The sequence below is a fragment of the Xenopus laevis genome, chromosome 7S, assembly GCF_017654675.1.
Source record: "Xenopus laevis strain J_2021 chromosome 7S, Xenopus_laevis_v10.1, whole genome shotgun sequence".
NCBI lineage: Eukaryota > Metazoa > Chordata > Amphibia > Anura > Pipidae > Xenopus > Xenopus laevis.
The window spans coordinates 44,184,615-44,210,402 of NC_054384.1; the positions used below are offsets into that span (position 1 = coordinate 44,184,615).

The 25,788-nt window shown below is 40.8% G+C and overlaps 2 long non-coding RNA genes across 2 annotated transcripts; one reads left to right on the plus strand and one right to left on the minus strand.

The window, feature by feature from the left end:
* Positions 1-9,221: 9,221 nt before the first annotated feature.
* On the minus strand, positions 9,222-10,882 carry LOC121396322. The gene is made up of 4 exons (XR_005962981.1): positions 10,796-10,882; positions 10,259-10,431; positions 10,013-10,127; positions 9,222-9,348 (listed from the first exon to the last, which is right to left on the minus strand). It is a non-coding gene; the product is annotated as an uncharacterized LOC121396322 (long non-coding RNA).
* A 37-nt stretch (positions 10,883-10,919) lies between these two features.
* On the plus strand, positions 10,920-12,297 carry LOC121396324. The gene is made up of 3 exons (XR_005962982.1): positions 10,920-11,331; positions 11,463-11,577; positions 12,237-12,297. It is a non-coding gene; the product is annotated as an uncharacterized LOC121396324 (long non-coding RNA).
* Positions 12,298-25,788: the final 13,491 nt, after the last annotated feature.

Consider the following 25,788-nt stretch of genomic DNA (forward strand, 5'->3'; position numbering starts at 1 on the left):
GGGACGGAGACCACCGTCCTTCTTTTCCACGAAGAAGAAACCAGCTCCGGCTGGGGATGTGGAAGGACAAATGAAACCTTGCTGGAGATTCTCTGAGATATACTCCTTCATGGCAGTAGTCTCCGCAGGAGACAAAGGGTAAGTCCGCCCACGGGATGGCATGGTTCCAGGAAGGAGGTCAATGGGGCAGTCATACTGCCAATGCGGGGGGGGGAGGAATTCTGCTGACTTCTTGCAGAAAACATCGGAGTAGTCCCTGTAAACAGAGGGCAAGGAGGATAAGTTCGTTGAAGAAATTGTAAACCGTTGGATGGGCTGAGAAATTAAACAATGTCCTTGGCAATGTAGACTCCAACGGGAGATTTGACCGGAGGACCAGTCAATGGAAGGGTTATGTAGTCGTAACCATGGTAAACCCAGCACGACAGGAGTGGAGGGACAAGGAATGATCAGGAAGGACATCTTCTCCCGATGTAGTACTCCAGTCTGGACAGATAATTCACCAGTAGACAGAGTGATGGTGTCAGTGGAGAGGGGTCTGCCATCAATGGCGAAAACTCGTATGGGAGGAGACACGGAGGATAGAGGGACACCAATATTTTTAGCAAAAGCCAAGTCCATAAAGTTTCCTGCAGCTCCGGAGTCAAGGAAGGCCGAAACAGGAATTGACTTGGAGGTTAGCAGGATCTGCAAAGGAACACGAAACTGATGAGAGTTTTCAGAGGACTTGGAACAAACACCACTGATAAAAGAAATTCCAGTCTTACTCTGAGTAGGAACATTCTTCAACTTTACAGGACAGGAGACAGCTAAGTGGGATTGCCCACCACAGTACAAACAGAGACCGGATAAACGCCTCCGGAGTTTTTCTTGTTCCGAGAGGCGGGTCCTCCCGAGCTGCGTGGGTTCCTCCAAAGGAGTGCTGGACGACTGCAAGGAGGAGGGAGGTATAATAGGATTTGAAAACATGTTGCCAACATAGGGTGTGATTTCTTGCCTCGTTCTTAGTCAGCTTGATGTTCTCTAAGACGGGTATCCACCTTGATAGCCAGTGCGATCAGATCCTCTAAGGAGTCGGGAAGATCTCTGGACACTAAATCATCTTTCAGGCGAGACGATAATCCTTGATAGAAAACTGCTTTATATGCTTCATCATTCCAGGAGGTCTCCACCATAAGGTTTCTGAAGTTAATGGCATACTCACTGGCACAGAGATTGCCCTGACGGATCTGTAGCAGACGAGATGAAGCAGTTGCAACCCGACCAGGGGCATCGAAGATGGTTCTGAACACTCGCAAAAATTCATTAACATCAAAAGTCAATAGTGTTGCCCATTAGAGTGACTTGCCCTCCAGACGAGACATAACATATCCCACCTTCGCCCGCTCAGATGAAAATTGGGAAGGTTGAAACTCAAATTGAATCAGGCATTGATTGACGAAACCTCTGCAGGCTTGGGGGTCGTCAGAGTAGCGAGGAGGAGGGGGAATCCGCGGTTCACGACCCGGTTCAACAACTGGCGGAGGGAGGACCACAGCAGGAGGAATCTCCGCGACAGCGGGAGTAGAGGGCAAACGGGACAAAATAGAATCAAGTACTTGCCCAATTCTGACTTGCTGGGATTCATATGCCTCCATACGGGACGCCAGCCCGCGGAGGGCTCTTCCGACATCCGGCGCAGCTTCCTCGGGATCCATGGCCCGAGTATAATGTCAGTGGGGGCCTGCGGCACCCACAGGGGGGTGTAGTAAGGATCAAAGAGGAAGTCCTTTTCCAGTGAGTCCAGTTCAAGGGAAGTACAATTCAAGGGAAATCCAATAGAGAGGTCAAGTCCAGGCAAGGGTTCAAGATGGCAGGCAGCAAGGTTCAAGGTCAGGAAACAGGCAGATGAACAATAACAGGTATAACAGGCAAGCAGGGAGACCCAGGAACACAATATATTATTGAGCTATATATGTTTGAATTTGGTGCCAGAGCACGTGACGTCACCGCACCGGCGTCCTTGCGCCCACGAGTAGTCCTGGGCACTGCCATCTTGGATCCGCCGCCGTGCCGGGAGGAAGGTAGGGAGCGCCGAGCGCTCATCGTGACAACAACTTTGTTCTGACATACCATCCTGGCTCCAGGAATCGGAAGGCAGATGCCCTATCTCAAAGCCTTTTACCTGAGCGTCCCATCATTGAAGATCAAGAACCAATTGTTCCCCCTGTTCCCACAACTGGCCAGCCGGATCTTATCTGTCCAGTCTTCTGCTCTGGCTGAAAACCCCATAGCCATGATGTAAGTTCAACCCGAATTCCATATACCCATCCTTCAGCATAGCCACTGTTCCAAAAAAGCTGGACAGCCAGGAGTCCAAAAGACCTTTAAACTTGTTAATCGTCTCCTTTGGTGGCCAACCCTTCGGAAGGATGTGAAAGATTTTGTTGCGGCCTATGCCATTTGGACTCATTTAGTTATGGACTTTATTGTCGAACTTTATTGTTGACCGCTTCACTAAAATGGCACACTTTATCCCTCTTCGTAAACTTCCTTCTGCCATTGAACTCTCTCAGTTTCATTCAGCATATCTTCCGACTTCATGGGTTTCCAGCGGAGGATGTACCTGACCGTGGTTCCAAGTTTGTGTCCAGTTTTGGAGATCGTTGTGTAAGAATCTGGGTATCGCCTTCCGATTCTCCTCTGCCTATCACCCTCAGTCCAACGGGGCAGTGGAAAGGGTAAACCAAGTGCTGGAACAGTTTTTGAGAAGTCATGTATGCCTCTGTCAGGCTGATTGGGCGATCTATTTACCTGGGCAGAGTTTTCTCATAACAACGCTTGTCATGCCTCCACTGGTAGAACCTTCTTGACCATGTATGGACAAAATCCGCAAGCTTTCGCTCAAGACTTCCTCTTGTCCGATGGTCCAGTGGCCAATGATCATGCTGCCCACATGTCGGCCATTTGGTCGGCTACCAAAGTCAACTTGGAGAAAAGTTCCTTGTCTCACAAAAATGATGCTGATCAGAGACGGTAATCTTCTCCTTTATATAAAGTTGGGGATAAAGTGTGGCTTTCAACAAGAAACCTTCATCTCGAGATTCCTTCCCCCAAGTTGGGTCCAAAATGTGTTGGTACATATTCCATTGTGGAGATCCAGCGGCTGTCAGACTTCAGCTACCCCTGAGATTCGAATCCCTAATGTGTTTCAAGTATCCCTGGTGAAACTGACAATAATCGCTTTCCTAAATTGATGTTAATGCTATTCTTAGACTTTTTGACCTTGGCCTGAAATCTGGACTTTGATCTTTGCCGCAGGCCTTTTGAACTTTTGCCTGAAATCCTGACGATGTTTATTCTTGATCCCTTTGTACCACGTATTGGAATTTAACCCCTGAGCTTCCTCCTTGGTCCGGACTTCTCCCGCTAGGAGCTGATAGGGCCCCTGACAATATATCATTTAAAATCATAATATGCCTTTAAGGAAGAGTTCCCAGGAGTACTGCCAAAAGTGTCATTAAAGTCACATAATTAATTAGAAGTATTCATTATGGTGTATCCAAACCCCAAACCAACTTATTGGACACAAAAATATCACAATATCACAATTTGGCCTCATAGCCAGTTAAGTCCCCTTTTGACATATCCCAAACATTGTAACACCAGGCACAGTCTATGGCCATGTGCCTTCAAACACATACGATTTTTCAACACAGTTGTGTCTGCATACAAGGGTCCTTTCTATTTCTTGAATTCTTTTTTTGAAATGGAGTAATTATTAAAACAAGCTAATGTGTTTCAAGTACTGCCAAGTGCCCTTTAAAGGAGAAGGAAAAGGGTAAAACTAAGTAAGTTTTATCAGAAAGGTCTATATACATAAACCAATAAAACCTCAAGTAATGCTGCTCTGAGTCCTCAAAAGAAACACCACATTTTTCTTTCTTTCTATTGTGTATACATGGGCTTTTGTATCAGACTTCCTGTTTTCAGCATAAACCTCCAGGGCAAAGACTTGAGCATGCCCAGTTTGCTCCTCTCTCCCTGTCCCCTCCCTTCTCCTTCCTCCCCTCCCTGATGTAATCTCAGCCTAGAGCTAGAGACTCAGGCAGGAAATGATGTCACACCAAGCTAATATGGCAGCTGCTATCCTAAGCTAACAGACAGAGTTTCTAGAACTGTTTACTCAGGTATGGTAAAGCATTCTACAGAATAAATATAGTGTTCTAGCTTGCCCTATTGTGGTTAATTTATTGGCAATAAACTACCTCAGTAGCTTTCCTTATCCTTTAACAGCACAAAAAAATGTATTCAATTTCATGACTTTTATGCAAATTTATATTCTTTTGTTCCCCAACATTCCCTTTTAGATAAAGAAGCATTATTGGCATCTATTGATTTACCTAAATTGACGTCCGGGGAGAATTCCTTCCCTTATGCTCCCATTACAACAGAAGAAATAGAATTAGCCAATAGCCAACTGAAGAATAGTTCTAGCCCAGGCCCTGATGGCTTTCCCCCTTCTTACAACAAAAAATAATTTATTGCTTCCCCACTTATTAGTACTTTTAATGAGATGCTTCAAGGTTACTCTTTGCCCCAGGAAATGTTATATGCCAATCTTTCCATTCTTCCTAAGCCCAATAACCTATGTCCAAAACCAGAACCAGACTGGGAGCATGGGGCCCACCAGGTCTACTGCCCCAGTGCCCCCCTTCAGCCCCCCTGCTACTCCGGTGTGCCGCATCACGTTTGTATATATGCGCGGTGCCGGGTTTGTCCGTAAAATCCCCGACAAAGAGGGGTTGCACCACTAAAAAGCGGATCTGGCCCGTCGGGGCCCACAAGAGCCCGGGGCCCACCGGGTTTTTTTACCGCTGGCCCAGTCTAACACTGTCCAAAACTACCATCTTTTCTCTGTGAGTAATGTAGATACAGTATTTGCATATTTTCAAAAATGTTGGCAGTCCGTTTGAATGCATACCTTCCCTGGTTAATCCACCTGCATCAATATGGCTTTGTTCCCAGCAGACAAACTACAGATGCCACGCATAGGCTTATTAATATTATTGAAGATGCCAATATTACAAAAAACATTGCTGGTCCTTATGTTAGCTACACAGAAAGCCTTTGATTCTCTATCTTGTTCTTATTTATTTTACATTATCCCTAAATATAATATTATAGGCCCTTTTCTAGAAGCTTTCTGAGTAAAGTATCTTCTGATATCCCAAGAGTTATGCGAGAGCTATATCCTCTCCTCTTCTCCTTGGCTTTAGAACCATTAGCTCTCTTAATTCGCTAATATACAAATACTCCAGAAAATGAAAAATCCCATCAAGTTTATAAACTGAGTATGTATGCTGATGACATCAATCTTACATTAACTAAACCCATTATTAGCCTTCCTAATCTATTTAACAGAAACAGAGGCTTTGCCTATTAATATTCCTAAACACCAGTTAAAATTCTTGAATTTAATTTTCCTTTTTAGCAGATAATTTTGGTGTCAAAATTATGAAATTGTATCATATGATATATAAGGCTAATTTCCCCCTCTCATAAATAGACTTCACTAGATTCCTGGAAGAATGCTTTTAATATTTTCTTAGCTAGGCTTTATCACAGTTATTCAGATGGCTCTTATATGCCTTCCGAGCCTTACCCATTCCAGTTAATAATGCAGACCTTACACAGTAGTAGTAGTAGTAATAAATCTCACAGTTTTACAACCAAGGGGGCTTAAAGGTCCCACATCTTAAGTTTTATTTTAAGGTGCAATGACTTGCACAAATCGATACAATGACCTTTACCTACAGGCCACCCTAAATGTGTAAATTTTGGTAATGCATGCATTCATCCACTAAAGGTTTCCTCCCTTTTATGGGCTTCTATTGAAGCTGTTCAGAAACATAAGATTACAAATCCCATTGTTAAAATCCATTTACGTTTATGGACTTCTCTGAAACATGAACTGATTTTAGAAACTTCTCAAAGTTATATGCAGTCACTGATCAGGAATACAGATTTCCCTCCCAGGTTAACTCATTCAGCTTTCCAGTGGTGGTCAGATAACAAAATTAATATTCTATATGATTTATTATCATCTGGAGGTCTGAAATAATTTTCGCAACTCTGTGATTCTCATGCTGTTCCTAAAGCCGAAATATTTCACTATAACCAGCTTTCTTACTTTTATGACTCTAAATCTCGCCAACAAGCTAAATTATAAGGCTCCTTTTATGAAAATTATTGCCGCAACCCTCTTAAACTGAGGAATACTATTTCATTAATTTACTCCCAACTTATTGAAGTAAATCCAACAATTTCTTATAGCTACCAGGGCTTCCAGGGTTCCTCCATTTCGACTGAAACCTGGACAAAGATTTGGTTATCTATCACAATACTTTCTCCTAATGTTGGAGTTAAGGAAACTGCATATAAGTGATGTTTCATTGGTATCTTACACTTTTGCCTCCTGATTGATATTGACTTTGGCCTGTCCCTCAGCTACGCTTCCTGTTGTTTTTCCTCCTGTCAAGTTACGGTTCCCTTGCCTGCACAAAAGTCTTGTCCTGGTTCTCTCACTCTAAGACCTGGTGCCACCCGAGTAGTGGAGGGCTCATCCCGAAGCGAGCAAAAGGTGGCGGTTCTAGGCAGAAGGGTGAGCAGCGACCAGAAACTTGGCATCTGTTCCGGGTTTTGGGACACGTTATGTTCCAGTAACAAAAAGTAACTGTGACATAGAAAGGCAAAAATAAAAAGGGAGAAATAAATGAAAAACCAATGTATAACCTGAAATAGTTGTCTTTCAGGAAAAGCAGTGGCAAAAATAGAATTAAGAGCCGGCGATTATATGGGGGGGGGAATTGCCACCAGAGGAGAATAAGGAATTTCTGAGGTCATCCAGGACCGTGGCCAGAAATTGGTATAAGAATAAATTCTTAGGTATAACTGGAAAAATACCATATCAACGGTGAAGGAAACTGAGATTGAGGGGATCTCGGTTTTAAAATGTAGATGTAGTCTATTTCACTGTTTCCTTTTTCCAAATGGATTGTAATGGAAAGATTTTCTACTTGGGTAGTTTCGGAGGAGATGGAGTTGCAGCTAGGCCTAGTTTGTTTAAAGGGGTTGGTCACCTTTAAATTAACTTTTATTATGATGAAGTGATATTCTGAGAGAATTTGAAATTGATTTTTGAATAAGAGAATATAATATAAACAGGAGAGAGCCTAAATAGAAAGGTGAGTAATAAAAAGTAACAATTACAATACATTGTAGCCTTATAGAGCATTTTTTTCTTATATGGGGTCTGTGATCCCCTTTTGAAAGCTAAAAATAGTTAGCAAAAGTATAAGATCTATAAAAAAAAAACAAAGGCAAAGTTACTTAGAATTAGCCATTCTATGACATTAACTTAACCCGCTCAGGGATCTGAATAGAGTGCAGTGTTCAGTTTGCCCCAAAACAGGGGTAGTACAAAATTAAGCAAGACTGTTATTGTATAAGGGTGAAATCAGCGCCGGATTTCTTCTCCGGCCGCCCCTAGGCCGCGCGGTCTGACCAGGCGGCCGAGCGGTCCTAGCGCCCCCTTTCCCAGCGCACCGGCGAAACGTCCCCATAATGCGGCTGGGCGGCATGCCGCCCCTATTTTTTGCCGGCCTTGCCGCAAATCCGGGCCTGGGTGAAATGCACCTTAGATATGTAAGCCCACATAGGTTAGAACCTTAGATATAAGCCATATATTGGCTACTGTATATACATTTGCAGCCTAGTGTGCCCGCCAGCCTCACGCTCAAGCTGGTGTGTGCACCTATTACACTATCCTCGGTTCCTATTTCTAATCCGGGGTCTGGCAGGAGCGGTGAGCTGGAGGGACCAGAAAGAAATCTTTTGATATGCACGACGCCACAGTAGTGGTTTGTAAGTAGGCATTTTATACATAGTGTGGAGGCGCTCCACTATCGGATTGCACCTTCTTTATACAAGGAAGGTCACTTTTTGTTCTTACATTCACTTGGATCTAATTTTCTCCCTCCTTCTCTAACTAATAGTTGCTCAAAGAAAAGGGGAGCACACTTTTTTAAAAAAACCTTTTTTGTATATGCACAGGGTGTAATTCCCTTTATTTGAAACGTATTACGCTATATTTGTTTCTAATTTCTGTTGCCACAGGCACTGATCTCCTTATATATATTATATAGATAGGTATGCACACTCAAAAGAAGACAAGTATGGTATATTTAAAATAAAGTTTTACTTATTTATGCAAATAATACATACAAAGCCACAATGGTAGGCCTGTATAATACAATACATAAGCTTACATGGTATATACCTAACGTTTAAACATAGCCACAATTACATAACAGTAAACAGTAAGTATTACAATTTATACAGCAAGGAGCAGATACACCTACCACCAGTATGAGAATGGCCCCAACGTTTCGGCGTAAGCCTTTGTCAAGGGGATTCTGACGTTTGCCCTGTCGTGTGGAGCTATAAATACCCTGTTCAATTACCACATGGTGTGTGACGTCACTTCCGCCTATGTCACTTCCGCGGATGAGTCATCCGCTTAGCAACACGGCTCTCTATATTCATTGTACTTGCCTGCACTACAGGGAAAGCATGCGCTCATGTTTACTCTGTCGCTAGGTAACCAAAACATGGGGTAACTCACGATAGTTCACATAGCAACCAAATGTCATCCAGCAACACAGGATATAAACCATACTACTAATTAATCACAGATCAAAACATAAAACCAATTTATCATATAGATAAAACATATAAATATATGTTCTAAAGTGCTTGTGTGCAGAATTAATTGATTTATACCATTGCATATAATAAAATCGATAAAGTTGGTCATATGACCTCAAAAGTGGGTATGTGCTTATAATCATGTGTCTCAATGTATCCAATCGATGATTTGGGTCATATGACCTCTAAAGTGGGTGTGTGCTTATAATCATGTGTCTCAATGTGTCCAATGTGTATAATCGATGACCTGGGTCATATGACCTCTAAAGTTAGTATGTGCTTATAATCATGTGTCTCAATGTGTCCAATCATATGTAGGGAATTCATGTAAAAAGATTTGTTCATAAAAATACATATAGTAACCAATCATCTTTCATTAGTTCATTATAGTGACAATCAATATTATAAAACAGTCCATATTGTGGAATCTAATATTAAACAATATAAAAACAGACCCGTGGTCAGTGCAATATATTTAAAGTGACAGTGCTCATTAAAATATTTCCTCGTTTTTTCGTTTTTTTTAAAAAAACCTTTGGTGAGGTTAATAGGAGGACACAAAAATTCAATGGATAATCCATCACTCATTTCTTATATGATCTGTGAAGATAGTAGAAATAGTAACATATAAATAAGGTTAAAAACAATTAAAAACATCAGAAAAACATTACTATATAGTAAACTCATATAGGTACACAGGCTGAGGTCCTACGACTCACATCAAAATTCTTAATAAGAGGAAAGCCTCATTGTTTAACACAATGTCCATCAGAGGTCAATTACCAATATTGAAGGTAACATTAAAAAAACAGTGATAATTCCCTATCCTCATTTAGACCATTCGGAGATAGGGTTTGTAACCTATATATCCACTTCAATTCACGCTGTTTCAATAGAATTTCCCTATTACCACCACGGGTAGGGGTTCTTACTCGTTCTATCCCCATAAACTTCAGTTGACTGACCTGATGGTTTGCTTCCATGAAGTGCCTTGCCAGAGGGGATGTATGTTTCTTAAGTCTAACATCACTTCTGTGTTCCCCAATTCTAATACTGAGGGACCTGGTAGTTTCCCCTACATATACTTTACCACAAGGACATTTTACCATATATATGACATAGTCAGTCTGACAATTTATGTAGTCTGTCATTTCATACTCCCTACCCGTCATCGGGTGATAGAATTTATCTGTGCGCATCACAAAATTGCAATTAACGCACCTTCCACACTTAAACATTCCCTTAGCCCCACTCAGCCAAGTACCTTGCTTCTTTTGTGGTTCAATTAACGCATGGACCAGATGGTCCCTCAGGTTGCTTGATCTTTTATAGGCCATCATTGGAGGTTCCGCCACCCATGGTTTTAACCTCTGGTCCATCTGTAATAAATGCCAGTGTCGATATATTATCTTTTTTACCCTACCTGATTGTCTTGAGTATGTACTGACAAAGGGTAATCTGTCTGATTTTTTCTTTGCTTTTTTGGATAATAGGGTCGTTCTCGATGTACCTTTTACTTTCTCCCTGGCTGTTTCCAACATATCTGTCCCATAGCCTCTACTCTCAAAGTGGGTCATCATTTCTTCTGCTCTCTCTTCAAATTTGTCATCTTCACTTACAATGCGTCTTGTTCGTAACATTTGGCTATATGGTAGCCCTTTGATTGTAGAGGGTGGGTGAAAACTGTGTGGATTTAGATAAGTGATTCTGTCAGTCGGTTTCCTATATATATCAGTGGAGAACTTCCCATCTTGTAGCCTGACTGTCACGTCTAGAAAGTGTATCTGATTTCTATCATACTCCAAAGTGAATTTTATGGTTGGAATCCTGGAATTGAGGTGATCTACAAATAGTTTTAGTGATTCCTCTGTCCCTTGCCAGACAAAGAATAGATCGTCTATATAGCGAAGCCACATCAATATTAAGGGCCAAAACTCCTGATTATTATAGACAAAATTGTCTTCAAAGTGTGCCATGTATAAATTTGCATATGCAGGAGCAACATTAGAACCCATTGATGTGCCTTGGCTTTGTTCATAGAATTTACCTTCAAAGAGGAAATAATTCCTTTTCAGGATCCATCCCAGAAGTTGTAGAAGTAAATCCACCACTCCCCCTGGTAGACAATTGAAGACAATTTTGTCTATAATAATCAGGAGTTTTGGCCCTTAATATTGATGTGGCTTCGCTATATAGACGATCTATTCTTTGTCTGGCAAGGGACAGAGGAATCACTAAAACTATTTGTAGATCACCTCAATTCCAGGATTCCAACCATAAAATTCACTTTGGAGTATGATAGAAATCAGATACACTTTCTAGACGTGACAGTCAGGCTACAAGATGGGAAGTTCTCCACTGATATATATAGGAAACCGACTGACAGAATCACTTATCTAAATCCACACAGTTTTCACCCACCCTCTACAATCAAAGGGCTACCATATAGCCAAATGTTACGAACAAGACGCATTGTAAGTGAAGATGACAAATTTGAAGAGAGAGCAGAAGAAATGATGACCCACTTTGAGAGTAGAGGCTATGGGACAGATATGTTGGAAACAGCCAGGGAGAAAGTAAAAGGTACATCGAGAACGACCCTATTATCCAAAAAAGCAAAGAAAAAATCAGACAGATTACCCTTTGTCAGTACATACTCAAGACAATCAGGTAGGGTAAAAAAGATAATATATCGACACTGGCATTTATTACAGATGGACCAGAGGTTAAAACCATGGGTGGCGGAACCTCCAATGATGGCCTATAAAAGATCAAGCAACCTGAGGGACCATCTGGTCCATGCGTTAATTGAACCACAAAAGAAGCAAGGTACTTGGCTGAGTGGGGCTAAGGGAATGTTTAAGTGTGGAAGGTGCGTTAATTGCAATTTTGTGATGCGCACAGATAAATTCTATCACCCGATGACGGGTAGGGAGTATGAAATGACAGACTACATAAATTGTCAGACTGACTATGTCATATATATGGTAAAATGTCCTTGTGGTAAAGTATATGTAGGGGAAACTACCAGGTCCCTCAGTATTAGAATTGGGGAACACAGAAGTGATGTTAGACTTAAGAAACATACATCCCCTCTGGCACTTCATGGAAGCAAACCATCAGGTCAGTCAACTGAAGTTTATGGGGATAGAACGAGTAAGAACCCCTACCCGTGGTGGTAATAGGGAAATTCTATTGAAACAGCGTGAATTGAAGTGGATATATAGGTTACAAACCCTATCTCCGAATGGTCTAAATGAGGATAGGGAATTATCACTGTTTTTTTAATGTTACCTTCAATATTGGTAATTGACCTCTGATGGACATTGTGTTAAACAATGAGGCTTTCCTCTTATTAAGAATTTTGATGTGAGTCGTAGGACCTCAGCCTGTGTACCTATATGAGTTTACTATATAGTAATGTTTTTCTGATGTTTTTAATTGTTTTTAACCTTATTTATATGTTACTATTTCTACTATCTTCACAGATCATATAAGAAATGAGTGATGGATTATCCATTGAATTTTTGCGTCCTCCTATTAACCTCACCAAAGGTTTTTTTAAAAAAAACGAAAAAACGAGGAAATATTTTAATGAGCACTGTCACTTTAAATATATTGCACTGACCACGGGTCTGTTTTTATATTGTTTAATATTAGATTGCACAATATGGACTGTTTTATAATATTGATTGTCACTATAATGAACTAATGAAAGATGATTGGTTACTATATGTATTTTTATGAACAAATCTTTTTACATGAATTCCCTACATATGATTGGACACATTGAGACACATGATTATAAGCACATACTAACTTTAGAGGTCATATGACCCAGGTCATCGATTATACACATTGGACACATTGAGACACATGATTATAAGCACACACCCACTTTAGAGGTCATATGACCCAAATCATCGATTGGATACATTGAGACACATGATTATAAGCACATACCCACTTTTGAGGTCATATGACCAACTTTATCGATTTTATTATATGCAATGGTATAAATCAATTAATTCTGCACACAAGCACTTTAGAACATATATTTATATGTTTTATCTATATGATAAATTGGTTTTATGTTTTGATCTGTGATTAATTAGTAGTATGGTTTATATCCTGTGTTGCTGGATGACATTTGGTTGCTATGTGAACTATCGTGAGTTACCCCATGTTTTGGTTACCTAGCGACAGAGTAAACATGAGCGCATGCTTTCCCTGTAGTGCAGGCAAGTACAATGAATATAGAGAGCCGTGTTGCTAAGCGGATGACTCATCCGCGGAAGTGACATAGGCGGAAGTGACGTCACACACCATGTGGTAATTGAACAGGGTATTTATAGCTCCACACGACAGGGCAAACGTCAGAATCCCCTTGACAAAGGCTTACGCCGAAACGTTGGGGCCATTCTCATACTGGTGGTAGGTGTATCTGCTCCTTGCTGTATAAATTGTAATACTTACTGTTTACTGTTATGTAATTGTGGCTATGTTTAAACGTTAGGTATATACCATGTAAGCTTATGTATTGTATTATACAGGCCTACCATTGTGGCTTTGTATGTATTATTTGCATAAATAAGTAAAACTTTATTTTAAATATACCATACTTGTCTTCTTTTGAGTGTGCATACCTATCTATATATTGTTACGTTGTGGGGTACCCATTGTAGGGGTACCCTTTTGATGTTTGCACCTCTTGCACTGTTTACCTACAGCATTTGCTGAATTGGTGTGCCCTCCACCCATTACTAAACTCCTTATATATATTCCCTAGGGAATACATATATATTTGCTCTGGTGTGTGCACCTGTTGGGCGCTGTGACCGGCCAGGTTACCTAAGGCACTTGGCCGGCCTGGTGCTGATGGCCTGTGTGCCCATACTATTTGTGTGAATATAATCTGCATAATCTGCTCTACATAGCCTTTGTGTGTCTTTGTTTGCCTGCCCTACACTGCCTGTATGTGCCATACTGACATACAGTATGCTGCCTATGTGCCCTACTCTGCCTTCCCTACCCTGCTTGTGGGAGGTGAACCTGGTAAGGGTTTTTAAACATTTGAAAATATTTGTAAGGGGTCCCTAAGGTGTTTAATTATGTGTCGGGGTTGCTGTGCTATCCACAGAGGAGGAGGAAACATATGAAGTAAGGGTATGTATTAATATGACTCCATGAACTTTTTTCACATATGAATGATGGGTGATCTCTATGAAGTGAGCACCAACAATTTTTTTTTTGTTAATAGTCTTAAATGTTCTTGAGATAACGTGTATGGTTCAAAGTAGAAGTGGTTTAAAAAAGGAGTGGTCAAAACTTCCATTGTTGGCCCTTCAACAAGTTGGCCAAACGAAATTCTGTCTCTTTGTACCACTGAAGTTGGACAGCACTCATATTCAAATGGTGCATCTCTGAGTCAATCATCCTATTTCTGTCTGTGTGCCATGCTCCAATATTAAACCAAGTCCTTTGATTATATTAAATATTAAGAATGTGGGTATTCAACAAAATAATGGAAGCAGAACAACAATGGACAACAATGTATCTCTATAAACAAGATGAAACAGTATAGGAACAGAATAAAAATTACTGAAAATTTCAGTTGAGAGTAATGTTTTCATTAACACCACAAGAGGACAGGGAATCCAACCTGCGTAAGGTTTAAGCAGTATAAGCGCCGCATATGTTTTTTGGGCATGTGATAACCCATAAACGGACATTCCAAAAAATGATGTGCCACTGATGATAGCTTTTTGCTATTCTTTGTATCAGATACAGTTTTAATAATATTTTATACTGTATATATACATTTCACCTAGCACCTGGGAAGAAACTCATGGTAGAGAAGAACTCCTGCATTTATCTTTACCCTCACTGACAGAGTATCCAAACCAGTGGATTTGAGTGATTTAGTGCCTGCATTGACAAGGATTGTTTGCAATTTCTCACAGAAGAGAGCAATAGAGTAGTGAGGGGGTCTGTGAGTACCCATCTAAATAAACTTAATGGATTTGGGTTGTGGCCTACTTGATCTAAGATTTTTTTTAATCCTTTCAGTCCCTTTGGGACAACTGGGCCTGAATCATTTTTATGCACCTGTTTTTCAAACTCTCACACCCATATGGTGTATGATTGAAGCACTAGATATATTTATTTTCTCTAAAGGATGAATATTTTTTGACACTAGATTTGCCAACACCAACAAATTACGTATAGATTTCTATGTACACCCTTTTATTCACTATGGGGCACATTTACTAAGGATCAAAGTGAATTTGAAGTGAATATATGAATTGAAAAACTTCGAATTTCGAAGTAATTTTTGGGTATTTCAACCATCGAATAGACCAAATTCGACTTTGACTCAAAGTGAAAATGCTTCGACTATTCGACCATTCGATAATCGAAATACTGTCTCTTTAAAAAATTTCGCCACCTTAAACCTGCCGAATTGCTATGTTAGCCTATGGGGACCTCCTAGAACATATAGCCAACATTTGGCTAAGTTTTTAGAAGTCGAAGTGGAATCGAAACATTGTACGATTAAATCGTTCAAACCGTTCAATTCGAATTACGATCGTACGATCTTAAAAATCCTACAAATTTGACTTCGAATGGAAACTAGCCTATTCGATGGTCGAATTTCGAAGTTTTTTGCACTTCGAAATTCAACCCTTGATAAATCTGCCCATAAATGTGAATTACTAGTAATACATTTTCAAGAGGGAGTATTTTCAACATATTGCGCCCCACATCTCTGGAAATGAGTAAAACCTTTATAAACTGAGATGATTTGATTGCTTCTCAAATCTAAGCAATGCATTGTGACCTGTTATGGCATAGTCAAGTTAACCATGTATCATTTTCCTTACTTAATTGCACATCTACATTAGAAATAGTCACATTGTTTGTCACATCCTGTATTTGGTTACCAAAGTGTTACAAAAAATTACAAAAGACTGTAATGAGAGCCCCACCCACAATAAATAAATTGTTAAAGGGGTTGTTCACCTTTGAGATAACTTTTAGTATGATGTAGTTGTAGAGAGTGATATTCTGAGACAATTTGCAATTGGTTTTCATTTTTTATTATTGAAGGTTTTTGAGTTATTTAGCTTTTTATGTAGGAGCTCTTCAATTTGCATCCTAAGAAATCTGGTAACTAGGGTCCATATTACCCTAGCAACCTTGCATTGATTTGAATAAGAGACTGGAATATGAATAGAAGAGGGCCTGAATAGAATGATCAGTAATAAAAATAACAATAACAATACATTTGTAGCCTCACAGAGCATTTGTTTTTTAGAAGGCGTCAGCGACGCCCATTTGAAAGCAAAGCAAAGAGTCAGAAGAAAAAGGCAAATAACTATAAAACTATAAAAAAATAAATAATGAAAACCAATTGAAAAGTTGCTTAGAATTTGCCATTCCATAACATAATAAAAGTTACCTTAAAGGTGAACCACCCTTTTAATATAATGCATCTAACTGGTGGTGTCACATTTAAATGATCCAGCTAGATATACAGTTGTGTTCAGAATAACAGCAGTGTGTTTAAAAAAGTCAATAAAGCTCAAAATCTTTATAATAGCTTTATTTCCATACACACAATACATTGGGAACACTACACATTCTATTCCAAATCAAAACATTAAGAAATATTTAACATATTTGTGGTATTCCTATACAGAAAGAAAAGAAAGGGAATATTAGGCTGTTAGTTTACCAACTTCTGGCACCTGTTACAATTCCGCATTTCTTGGTTTTGCCTCAGAAACAGCATTTTTTATGGCACTCCATAAATTTTCTATTGAATTATGGTCTTAGAATTGGGCAGGCCACTCTATAACGTCAATCTTGTTGGTCTGTCACCAAGATGTTGCTCTTTTAATGATGTGTTTGGGGGTTGTTGTCTTGTTGAAACATCCACTTCAAGGGCATTTCCTCTTCGGAATAAGGCAACACGACTTCTTCAAGTATTTTGATGTATTGAATTTGATCTATGATCCCTGGTGTGCGATAAATAGGCCCAAAGCATCATGATGCTTGTGCCACCATGCTTCACTGTCTCCACTGTGTACTGTGGCTTGAATTCAGTATCTGACAAACTGTCTGCAGCCCCTAGACCAAAAGAAAACAATCTTGCTTCATCAGTCCACAAAATGTTGCACCATTTCTATTAAGGCCAGTCAATGAGGCAAATTGTAACCTCTTCAGCACATCTTTTTTTAACAATGGGGGCTTCCATTCAGGGGGCATCTTGACGATAGCTTGGCTTCACATAGGCTGTTGTAACAATACCCACATGTATCTTTAGACCTTCTTTGATCTTCCTGGAGCTGATCATTGGCTGAGTCTTCGCCATTTTGGCTATTCTTCAATCCATTCGAATGGTAGTTTTCAGTTTTCTTGCATATCGGTTCTGGTTGCCATTTTAAAGCATTTGAGATAATTTAAACTGAGCAGTCTATAATTTTCTAAATTTATTTATAAGTTTTCCCCTCTCCAATCAATTTAAATCAGAACAATGTCTGCAACAACCCATTTTACTCAGATTTTCAGAGAGAAATGCACTATAAATAGCAAGCACAACATTTGCTGCCTTCCTTCCTTAAATAAGTGCCATAATTGACACCTGTTTTTTTCACAGTGCACCCTGGCCTCCATGTGACTTTGGTGAGTTGTGGACACTATTTCATTTGGTTTGAACAAATAATTAACAGGTCATGTTCCAGCCAAATGGTACTGACCTGTTGCACTGCTCATTGTTGGGTTGTGCCATGGTCAGGAAAATCCATTGGTGGATATTTTAAATATATTTTTGATCACCCATTTACCTAATTAATAGAATGCATCAATTTCATCCTTAAAGCTCATTCACCAATAAACTAAACTGTCTACTATCCAGCCTCCTTCATTTGGTGCAACACTTAACTCAGGGTGATTAAACAGTATAAATTGATAACTGCAATTTATTTATGGGAATTGCATGCACCAATACATGGGCAAATGACTATGGTTTTCCCTTTCCACTGTTAATCTAATGGGTGTGTCTAGTAGTAGATTGGGACAGGGACAAGTATGAAGCCAAGGCAAGTATGATTTCAGCACAGGCAGCAGTGTCACATCACCAGCACTAATTACTTTTAAAGTAAAGTGAGCATCTGGGCTATACTTAGAGAACTAAAGATTAATAAAAAAGCAGGCTAGAACACCAACACACTATGTTTTGGGGTTATATACCAGTCCATATCAATCACAGCTCTTTAGATATAAAGATCTGTGTCCGTAGATAATACCAGTACCTCCCCATCTTACTCTCTGTTGATCCTATGTGCTGATGTCAGCAGTGCCGGGCCAAGTCGGCCAGGCGCCCCAGGCAACCTGGCCAACTACGTCGGCCCCCTGCTGTATTGAAGAGCGCCGATGATGTGCGACTGCGCATGCCCCGCTGATGCTACTGCGCCGATGACACGCGAACGTGCCCAGAGGACGTGCGAATGCGCAGAGGACGCGCACACTCGCAAGCGGAGAAAAACTTCTGCCACAGCTTCTGGAACTAGGGGTAGGCGTCGGATGAGGTAAGAGCCTGGCGCCCCTCCACCTTTGCGCCCTAGGCACGTGCCTCTTCTGCCTACCCCTAGTTCCGGCCCTGGATGTCAGTTACTTGAGCTTAGTGAACGACTCACAATATATAGTGTATAATGAATATAAATGTCACAATACAAGACTGATAACTATGAATTAATATTCTCATTATATGGTAGCTCTGAAAAGGGCACAATTATTATCATAATGTAATAACAAAAAGTGGTATAAAGGTGATATATTTAGCAAGCTTTCAGAACATTTTATTTCCACTTTCAAACTGAATATAATGAAGCTGTGGTGTTCTTTAATATATATACAACATTCAGCTCATAAACCGAATGACCAACAAAAAGGAGTATCCATCTCTGTTTGAGGTGTTAAAGTCATATACAAAGGGACATGCAAGGGACAACCAGATAAGGTACAAGATAATGTGGATCAAAGTGTCTAGATATACATTAGGGCTAAATTAATGGAGTATGAAATAAAAAGAATTCCATATAAGCAGTAAGCACAATGTCCCAACACCTGCTTGTGTTTCTGACTTGGTGCAGGCAGTTCTTAATCCACTTAATGAGCCATAAATCCAAGGCCCAGGTTCAGTCCCTTATCCAGAGAGTTGAACGTTTTAATTAATTTGTAGTCCCATATTTTCCTTTCGTTTTCTGTTTTAAATTTTCCCTTAAAGAACCAAGAATTTTAATTCTGCTATGGAATTGTGAGGGTTTGTTAAAGTAGATTCCTACCGGTGTGTCCATTTTTTTTATTGGTTATAGTGAAGCAGTGATATGTAGTTCTCTTTCTCAGACTTTGACCAGTCTCTCCTATATACTGTACATTCCTCCTGTTTGGCATCTGGCACATTGTAACGCTATCAATTGAGTGAACCATTCTCTATCTATAAGCTCCACTCCCAATATTGTGCTCCGTGTGAAACCTTAATTCTTAGGGAATATGCCCTTGCTAATGGTGTGGAGGCAGGGTGTAGTGAAACTGTAATTGCATGGTGCAATAATCGGGCGCCAGTGGTTCTTATATCATAACTAATGAACATATTTATTGTACAAGAACATCCACAATGGAGTGTATATAAAAAGCAAACAGGATTGTACGTCAACAGTGGATAGGCATATACTCACAGCACCTTTGTCAGTATCAGTCCCCACAGGGATGGGAACATGTACACTGCAGCCGCTCGAGGTACACACAGCTTTCAGGCTTTTCTCTAAGTGGAACTTGAGGGGAAACTCACATCCCTAGGTCTGTACACAGTCCCTACTTCTGGGCAATTAGTACCCAGGTTCATAATCCCACTCACATTCCTCGGAGAAGCCTCAAGCTGCTCAGCTAAATAGCCTGCCTATCTGTCACTAAAAGAGTGACCTCTTAAGATGCCTGTCTGCTCAAGCCAGATGGACCCTGAGCACATGGCTGCCCAGAACTTTATACTTTAGCCATCTACTGGTCACTGTGTGAACACCAAGGGGCATAGCTTTACGCAGGACTAGGAACAGGTCCCCCTCCTAAATGTATTTTAGGATATAACACTAGGGGACTGCCTGCTAAATAATACTGGGAGACTAATTTACCGACATTGGAAGAAGGACAGTTGTACTGGCCATGGATGCTGATGTGTCCGGGAATCTGCATTCTGCCTGAGATCAGGATGTGTGGGCAAATTTTGCATTTCCATTTTTGGTTGGTTGTGATAGGGCACCTATCACCTTTATACCACTTTTTGTTATTTTTTTGTCCTGTGACTGGCTTACACGGTACACTAACTTTATCTGGTATCATAACTGAATAATTGTTCTTGTAGTATAAGCTTATATGAGACAATTTCTGAATTTTTTTGCAACCGCCTCTAAGTTTAGCTTCTCTACAGCTACCCACTCCACAACGAGCATGTGTCTCATTCAGGGCCAGAACTAGGGGTAGGCAGAGTAGGCAGACATCTAGGGCACATGCACGTGCCTATTGGCTGCTGCGATCAGCCAGGTTGCCTGCCCGGCCCTAACAAAATCCAAGATGGTGAGCTCCAGTGACAACTTTGAAGGCTTGGATCATTATTGTTAAAGAGATTCTGAACCTTTATGCTAGTGCGTTAAGTTAAGTATATAAAATATGGCATTTGTTTTTAGGGCAGACCATATGGGCAGTTCATCAGGATGTGCACACCTCAATGTTGGTGCCAAAGCATGTGTGCCAAATGTCATTATGTCTCCATGCTGGAACCAATACACATGAGCCAGCCTCCACATGTCAAAGCACACCTGCACTTAGGGTTGCCACTGGCCTGGCCGGTAAAAATTATGGTTGATCCCAATGTTAGTAATAGGGAAAAAACGTAAATATATAGGAAGGCCGGTATTTTTTTCCAGAAAAGGTGGCAACCCTACCTGCACTGCTGTTCACACCAACCATGATTTAAAGGTAGATGGCTTACTAATTTAATAAAGTGTGTTGAAGGTAAAGAAAGAGCCAGGTATAGACCTGATATTTAAAATGTATTTTAAATATTGGTCTGTGATTGGAAGACAGTGCTTCAAAAGTAAAAAATAAATAAGTTTATCTTGTGTCAGTATCTCTTTCAGTTCATGTGTACATAAATACAAATTCTGATGTCAGCTCAAGAAGAATATTGTGTAAAAACACACCTCGGAGTGAATTAGAGGGAATTTTCTAAGTAAAAAAATTTGAAATTCAAAGTAATTTTTTGGATACTTCGAATAGGATACTACGACTTCGACTCTAAGTAAAATAATTTGAATATTTGACCATTCGATAATCGAAGTACTGTCTCATTAAAAAAACTTCGACTTCAATACTTTGCCAAATTAAACCTGCCGAAGTGCTACGTTAGCCTATACTACAGCTTTTTTCCAAGTTTTTGAAGTTGAAGTAAAATCGTTCGATCGTATGATAAAATTGTTTGATCGACCGATTTTACTTCAACTGCAGAGTACCCAAATTCGATCAAAAAAGTTCGAATTCGATATTCAAAATTCGAATGGTTTCACTTTTTTACTTTTTCTTTTTAGCAGCTCTCCTTTTATTTCAGCAATCTGGTCGCTAGAGTCCAAATTACCCTAGCAACCATGTATTGCTTTGATAAGAGGCTGAAATATAAATAGGGAAGGGCCCGAACTGAAGTATAAGTAATAAAAAGTAGCAGAAAAATCTGTAGATTTAAAGAGCATTTACTTTTTGCATGGGGTCCATGACCCCCCCTTATGAAAGATGGAAATAATCATAAGTATGCAGCAAATAATTCAAAAACTATAAAAAAGAACAACTGAAGGACAATTAAAAAGATGCTTAGAATCAGCCATTCTATAACACACTAAAAGGGGCGCATTTATCAAGGGTCGAATTTCGAATTGAAAAAACTTGGAATTGGAATTGGATTCAAAAAAAGTCCACCAATTGACTCCATATAGGTTCTAGGAGGTCCGCCATGGTATAAAACAGCAATTCGACCGGTTTTAGATGGCGAATGGTCGAAGCCTAATTTTTAAAGAGACAAATTTTTTTCAAATTCAGATTGAATTTGGACTATTCCCTAGTTGAAGTACACAAAAAATAGCTCGAAATTCGAATTTTTTTTATTCGAAAATTCACCTCGACCTTTTGATAAATCTGCCACTTAGGGTGGTGACACACGCTAAAATTCTGGGGGTGTCAGGTCCCAGCAGATCTGGCTCAAGCTGAGCCGACGTCTCCTCGGGCCAATATCCCCACACCGGCGCCTGTTGCTAGTTCAGGCGCGTGTTCTGATTCACGCGCTCGTTCTGACGCGGGCGCGCATTTACGTGCGCGCGTTCTGACGCAGGCGCACGTTCTGACGCCAACATGCGTCCTGGGGTTAAAAGGTCACTCCGGCCTAGGCTCAATGCGAGGTGATCGTCTCTACTGACACTAAGCATATTTCTACTGATGATTTATTCTGATTACGACTACGGCTTGTTCCTGACTACTCTCCTGATTATCCCTGGATTCCTGTATTTACTTCTCCTGATCTCGACCTTGGCTTCCCTGACTACTCTACTGGATTTCCCTCAACTGCGCCTGTTTCTTGATTGTTTCCTGTGTATGACCCGGCTTGTTCCTGACTTCGCTTCTTCTACTGCAGATAAGTGCTGAGTCCTTATTACGAACTGTTATTTCTGCGGGCTCACTTAGCACTCCTGCTATTCCTTATCTGGGACCGTCCTGTACCAACCTTCAGGGCGCAACTCAGTGGGAAGCGTGGGGGAGGCTCATACCTTCAGACTCGCCTTGATTCCTGACAGTATCACCTCGCCATGGAGTCTGAAGAACCAGCCCTTTCCCCTTTAGAAATCGTTGCTCAGCAATTGGCTGGCCTTACTCGGGCTGTTCGAGATTTACAGGGGGGCTATCAACAACTGCAGACCCAGATGCAAGACATGACTGTTGCTGCTGCTCTTCCTCCTGGACCCCCAGTTCCAGCTGCTTTTCCGGGTGTAGCTTCTTCTTCCACACATCCGTCGCCCGAGCCCAAGATACCACTTCCTGAACGCTTTTCAGGAGATCGAGCTAAATTCAGAGCTTTTGAAAATGACTGTCGACTCATGTTTTCCCTGAAAAATCAATCTTATGCTACAGAACAAATCAGGGTGGGAGTGATTATGTCCCTATTGTCCGGAGAACCCAAGACTTGGGCTCATCGTCTTTTTGAAACCCAAAGTCCATTACTGGCTAGTGTGGATATATTTTTTTCAGCTATGGCTCAGATCTATGACGATCCTAAGAGGTCCGACACTGCTGAAACTATGATCAGGACTCTTTGTCAGGGCAAACGCCCAGTAGAATATTATGTGACGGATTTCCGTACTTATGCCACCGACACCGAGTGGAATGACAAGGCACTCAGACATCAATTCCGTTTGGGTTTGAGTCCTACTCTGAAGGATGAGTTAGCCAGAGTAGGAATACCTGATTCATTGGAGTCCTTGATTGATCTGTGTGTACAGATTGATCGTCGTCTAAGGGAGAGACGCGCAGAGAGAGCTGCAACACCTTCTTTTGGAGCATCCTGGGTATTACCTAAGGCCCCTCTGTCTCCACATGTCTCTGCAACTTCGTCGTTCATCTCCTCCCCTGCTTCTATGACAAGTGCTCCTGAACCTATGCAGATTGGACTTATTAGAACAGCCATCTCTGCCCAGGAGAGGTCTCGCAGAAGAGAGAACAATTTATGCCTTTACTGCGGTCTTTCTGGTCATTTCCTGAGGAACTGTCCTACCCGGCCAGGGGGTAAGCATATTCATCCAACCTGTCTTCCATCCTCACCTTCCATCTCTCGAGAATTGCCTATGCTCGTTGTTCCTATTTCTCTACAGTGGCCCCAAGGGTTTCTAGAGAGTAAGGTCGTCATAGACTCGGGAGCCTGTGGTTGTTTTGTCGATACGGAGTTTATTAAAACTCACAATATTCCGACCCGACCCAAGACTCAGCCGTTTCTTGTAAGGACAGCAGATGGCTCCCAACTTTCCTCTGGACCAGTGATGTTAGAGACCACACCACTTATTGTTATTACTGACTCTAATCATTTTGAGACTTTGTCTTTTGATGTGGTGTCTTCTCCTCTTTTTCCTTTGATTCTTGGTTTCCCATGGTTGAAATTACACAATCCCTCAATAAATTGGAGCACTGGGTTATTGCAATTTTCGTCTGTGGCTTGTATTTCCCATTTCATCATGCCCAGAACCACTTCTAAAGCATTTGCCTTGTGTTCACCTCAAGATCCTCGTTTTCAGGCTATTCCTTCATTTCTTCAGGACTACATGGATGTCTTTGATCAAAAAGGAGCGGACACATTACCTCCTCATCGAATTTATGATTGTCCTGTAGATTTGCTTCCTGGGGCTCCTATTCCTTTCGGACGCATCTACCCTCTGTCTGAGCCTGAACTGTTGGTCCTGAAAGATTATATCAACGAGAATTTGAAGAAAGGGTTTATTCGCCCTTCCACGTCACCTGCAGGGGCGGGTATTTTCTTTGTGGAAAAGAAGGACCATTCCTTACGTCCCTGCACTGATTACAGACACTTAAATCAGATCACTGTAAAAAATCGTTATCCGTTACCTCTTATTCCTGAATTATTCCAGAACCTTCATAGGGCTAAGATTTTTTCTAAATTAGACTTGCGGGGGGCATATAATTTAGTAAGGATTCGTCAAGGAGATGAGTGGAAGACAGCTTTCCGAACACGTTTTGGACATTATGAGTACCTCGTTATGCCATTTGGTTTATGCAACGCTCCCGCTACTTTTCAGCATTTTGTTAATGATATTTTCAGAGATTTTTTGCATCAATTTTTGATTGTCTATCTAGACGATATCTTAATTTTTTCTTCCTCCGAACAGGACCATGAGGTTCAACTAAGAAAGGTTTTTAACCGTCTGCGAACTCATCGTTTGTACGCCAAACTGGAGAAGTGTGAATTCTGCAAATCTTCAGTGGAGTTCCTGGGGTTTGTGATCTCCTCTGATGGAGTCTGCATGGACAAGAAGAAGGTGTCCGCTATTCTAGATTGGCCTGTTCCTTCTTCCCGGAAAGCAGTACAAAGTTTCGTCGGATTTGCTAATTTTTATAGAAAGTTTATTAAGGACTTTTCTAAGATCATCGCTCCTATCACAGATTTAACTAGTTCCACTAAAACCTTTCAGTGGACTACACAAGCACAAGAGGTGTTCGATCAATTGAAACGTCTATTTACATCTGCTGCAGTCTTAAAACATCCTAACCCTGTACTGCCATACATTCTGGAAGTTGATGCGTCTGAAACTGCTATTGGTGCTATTTTATCTCAGAGGACCGGCAATAACAACGCTCTTCATCCTGTGGCTTTCTTTTCTAAGAAACTCTCCCTTTCGGAGAAGAATTATGATGTTTCCGACGGGGAACTCTTGGCCATTAAGGCAGCATTTGAAGAATGGCGTCATCTGTTGGAAGGAGCGTTGCACCCGATTATTATTTTTTCAGACCATAAAAATCTGGAATATCTACGGACCGCCAAACGTCTTAAACCAAGACAAGCCAGGTGGGCATTGTTTTTTTCTCGTTTTAATTTCCATATAACCTATAGGCCTGGCTCTAAGAACAAGAAAGCTGATGTTCTTTCACGGTTACACAGTCAGGAAGAGGATCCTTTTCCTCCGGATACGATACTACGTCCTCAAAATTTCTTTCTTCTACAGAGTGAACTTTTGTCAAAGATCAAGGAGGCGTCCTCTTCTTTATCTCCACACGGGGAGTTACAAGTTTGCGATGGGTTATTTTTTTTGAAAGACAAGGTCTTCATTCCAGAATCGCTTCGTTTGGAGACTCTAAAATTACTTCATGATCACCCATTGGCGGGTCATATGGGCTATGTCAAGACTCTGGATCTTGCTCAGAGATTTTTTTTCTGGC